The sequence below is a fragment of the Sinocyclocheilus anshuiensis genome, unplaced genomic scaffold (genome assembly GCF_001515605.1).
Source record: "Sinocyclocheilus anshuiensis isolate Anshui unplaced genomic scaffold, SAMN03320099.WGS_v1.1 scaffold930, whole genome shotgun sequence".
Classification (NCBI taxonomy): domain Eukaryota; kingdom Metazoa; phylum Chordata; class Actinopteri; order Cypriniformes; family Cyprinidae; genus Sinocyclocheilus; species Sinocyclocheilus anshuiensis.
The window spans coordinates 695324-700045 of NW_015539900.1; positions in this window are offsets into that span (position 1 = coordinate 695324).

Consider the following 4722-nt stretch of genomic DNA (forward strand, 5'->3'; position numbering starts at 1 on the left):
GCAACCACATGTGACGACCCCGGGCTGTACTCCGCTTTGTCCACGGTGAAAGCCGATCCGGCGATCCACAGCGCGAAGTTGAAGTATTTCCTAAGCGACCAGCACGGATCAGCTCTAGGCATGACGAAGCGGATATCGTCCTCTTTTGGAAGACCAAACAAAGTAGTTTCGCTTTCACAACGAAGCACACAGCGTCTTCAGGATATGGCGGCGGCAACAATACTACAGTGAGAATAAAAGTTACGCCTTCTTTCTTTGCGTGAATATTTGGGCGGCGTTATGCAAATCTTCCCACAGAGCGACGTAGGTATGTTGGGGCGTGTTAGAACGAGCCGTTTTAGGTAGGTGTGTGGCTGACTCTGAACTTTTATAAAGAATATCTCTTTGGATTTGAGACTTTAGTCTTTGCAACTTTACAGATCTTCTTTATGCACCAAGAGCTTGTAACACTCCAAAGAGAAAGGAAAAATTGAAATCGCATCATATGACCCCTTTAACCGAGACTCTTGCTAATTCAATTTACGTACTAATTACTGTTAATTTTACAAATGATGCTCATAAATCGCCTCTTGTGGGCTTTGAATCTCTTTTCATGATTCTGTTTGATGTCTTTGTTATGCAATTTAAAAAATCCAATGCTCTCTTCAATCAGGGCCATTATATTACCTGTCAGTGTCTGCATCCCCCTGCTCTCTAGGAATGTCAGTGTACAATATAACATGTACAGTAATTCCAAGTAAGTTTATGAAAGATGTATGCTCTATATTTATTTAATTATGCATATTATATAGCATATACTTTATGGACCTGCCCATAGGAATCAAGCTTCAAGATTTACTACCTATATACTATTTTTAATAATAATTACATCTAATAATTTTATAATAATACTAATAATTATTATTATCATCGATATAATTTATTATTTCTATTAATTCAGTTTTTAAATGATTGTTTATTTGACTTTTGTCATTCAGTGTTCACAATCAGACGTATGGGATTTCATGCTCTTATTTACTACAAAGATCAGCTGTGGTTGGATCATGTGCAGCCGGATGCTCCTTGTGAAGATCTGAAAATATGTGACATCATCAAAGGAGGTACATATCAGACTGTTTTACTACATTAAAACATAGTGGTTCAGCTGTGTATTAATGCAGCTCACTGAGACCACATTCATGTTTTAGAAACACTTCATGATACAGTTCCAATTTATGCGAGAAAATATTATGGACCGAAGGTAAGTGATCAACAGTAATGACTTGTCTTTTCCATTATAAGTTAATATTACTAACCTATAGCAAATCTGACAGGTAAAATATATAGAAAAATTCTGTCTCAACACTTTCTTTATATATAAAACATTTTTCTTGTCCAGAGATTAAGTTTCATTACTAACACTTTCCCCATTCGAAAATAAAAATGTGTTATATTTTGATGACAAGATGAGTGGACACTAAAAACTGATTTGATCTTGTTTTAAGTTCTAAGGAAAATATCAGTATGTGAATTTGTCATTTGTAGTATATATTAATGCAGTGTTGCTTTGTATATAAGCACATGACAAATTAAAATGAGATCCTTTGGAAGCTATGAAAATGATTTATTTATTTTTGCTTGCAGGGAGAATATCAGCTTTATGTGGATGTTAACATTGTCGATGATGCTGAAAGAATGCTGACTTTACATTTCAACATCACTATGCAAATTAAAAGTGCTGATCGCAAGAATACATTTTTTCAACAGTTGGGAGGGCTATAGGACAATAAAATTCTACTCTTAATTAATACGACAGAAAAGGCAAGATACTATATACAAGTTTTTTGTTTTTTGAAAGAAATTAATGTTTATTTAGCAAGGTCGCATTAAAACATGTATAATGTATTTGCATTACAACATGTATAATGTTTCTATTTCATGTAGCACAACTGTTTTCAAAAGTGATAATAAGAAATGTTTCTTGAGCACCAAATCAGCATATTATAATAATATTGATTTCTGAAGGATCATGTGACACTGAGGACTGGAGTAATGGCTGCTTAAAATTCAGCTTTGCCATCACAGGAAGAAATTACATTTTAAAATATATTATTTTATAAAAATAAATAAGTTATTTAAAATTGTAATATTTCACAATATTACAATTTTTACTGTATTTTTTGATAAGAACAGATAATGGTATATCATCAGAATATTTCTTTAATAATATTTCCCACAATATTTTCAAATTTTCCACACCACAATCTGTCAAGCACATCTTACCAGAAAACATACACTCATTCACATCCTTCTCTTCACTCTCTAAGGCAGAAGTCTCCAAACTCATCCTTTCTAATCATCCTACTACTTGTCCGCTTGATCCTATTCCATCTCATCTCCTTCAAGCCATTTCTCCTGCAGTTGTACCTGCACTCACTCACATCATTAACACATCCCTTCACACTGGTGTTTTTCCCTTCATCATTTAGACAGGCTTGTATAACCCCCAAAGGCGAACCAAGATGAAGTGGGGGCCCCAGGCAGAATTAATAGATGAGGCCTTTCTAAACGATTATTTTGTTAATATATCATAGTTACCTAGATATATATTTATGCAACATACAAAAAGTAGTTAACACACATATAATAGAACATAAATTGTTTATTTTTTAAAAACAAAGTGCTTATTCTTTAACAAAATAAAGACAAAGACGAGCAACACCCATATTTATACAACATACAACAAGTAGTTAAAACACATATAATAGAACATAAATTGTTTATTTTTTTTAAAACAAAGTGCTTATCCTTTAACAAAATTTAAATCTTCATCTTTATGGCAGAAGATACAACTCAAAGCCTCTCTTAGTTCATTGTTGATCTGAGGTATTTTTTTATCAGCTTTACTAGTTTTATTAGTTGACAACTAATTATGTTAACTAATTTAATGTAGAAGAGCTAAATAAATATTGTAACTAAGTAAATGTAATATGTATTTATATTGATTCGTGGGCTCCACACTGGCAGCAAGACACAGTACCCAGGGATGCAAACTAATCATGGGTGACAAAGATGAGCACCCCTCTCAAAATAAAACCCTACATTTTTTAAACACTTATAATAATTTAAAGCCTTTATTATTATTTTTAAATGTAAAAGGGGAAAATGGTCTCCTGGTGGAAAACAAAGACTTAAGATGAAAATGACATGAAATTACCATTATATCCAGTAGATGGCAGCAGAGGATCACTCATTAGCTCAGTTGCCATTTCAACTCCCTAGTTTTTTTCATCTTGCTTTTGGATTTATTATTAAATGACTATGAAGTATAGCAAGTGCAGGAAGTCACAAAGTCTCATGTCATTTAGAAATAAATAAATAAATAAGCCCAGACACCAACAGCCTAGTATGGTAAATTATTTAAATACTTAACTAGTTACCTACAAATTAAGTTAATTATTAATGGTATAATAATTCAATAATGCATTAAATATTTTGCCTTTTTTTTTTTTTTTAAATAACATTTTCAAACATTGCCTAAAAGGACACATCAAAGGAGAGCTTTAAGTTATCTTTACCTGTAGAAGCTGCTAAAGGCAACACAGAATTGTTGCTGCTGTAGTTTTGTTACTCTGAATTTACTCTGCATCACTTAAAGCACAGCTCTGTTTTGACATCGGCTTGTCAGATAGTTCGTTCCGTCCATTGCTACAGTTATCTTATCACCGTCAATAGCGGATCAATTTGGTGGATTCACTCACGTAATTTTTTACACTCGCGTTTGTCATTCCTGAAACCGTATACGTGGACGGTCCTCTTAAACTTTTCTTCAAACTGTGAATGAAGTAAAAACCCAGCAAAGGGCGCTTCACTTATAGCGTAACTGTCCGAGCTTACTCACACGGAAACTCCTGATATAATCAATAACTAACTACACAATGAATATCTTATTTACATCGTGTATGCTTTCTTTTTGTCTTGTGATAATAGGAAGATATGTGAGCATGTAGAACTACGCAAACTTGCGTGGAAAAAAATTAGATCAGAGCGGATTCTGACTAACCTACAGTAAACACCTCTGATTGGCCACTGCGTTAAACAGAGATGCCTGTGATTGGCTACAATACTCAACGCTGCAAACCACGTTGTAAATAGAAACTTTTGGTTTTGTCATTCGAAACCAGAGCGCGCACACAAAAACATACAGGAGAGTTTGAAAGCGGGTGACTTAAGTCTTCGTCATGTTTAAATTAGCAAATGCACGAGTAAGCGCTGTGCCAGTTTGAAAACGGCGGCCGATGCATCACAAGGAAAAAGCAAGCACATCCAGTGTAATGCGAGAGGGGGCCCCCTAGGGGGCATGCAGATATACTGCTCCATGTTATATTAAAGGGGTCATATGATGCTTTTTTAAAGATCATTATTTTGTGTATTTGGTGTAACAGAATATGTTGACATGCTTTAATGTTCAAAAAACACATTATTTTTCAAATACTGTACATTATTGTAGGTCCTCTATGCCCCGCCTCTCTCAAACGCTTCGTTTTCTACAAAGTCCCTCCTTCCAACAAGCGCAGTCTGCTCTGATTGGCCAGCTGACCCAGTGCATTGTGATTGGCCGAACACCGCAAGCACTCATCGGAAGTGTAACGCCCCTTGATGAAGCTCTCGCGAGCTTCATCTTTCAAAATAAATGTAAAGACAGAGCCCGAAAGGGGAACAGAGTCGCGTGACAGACACAGT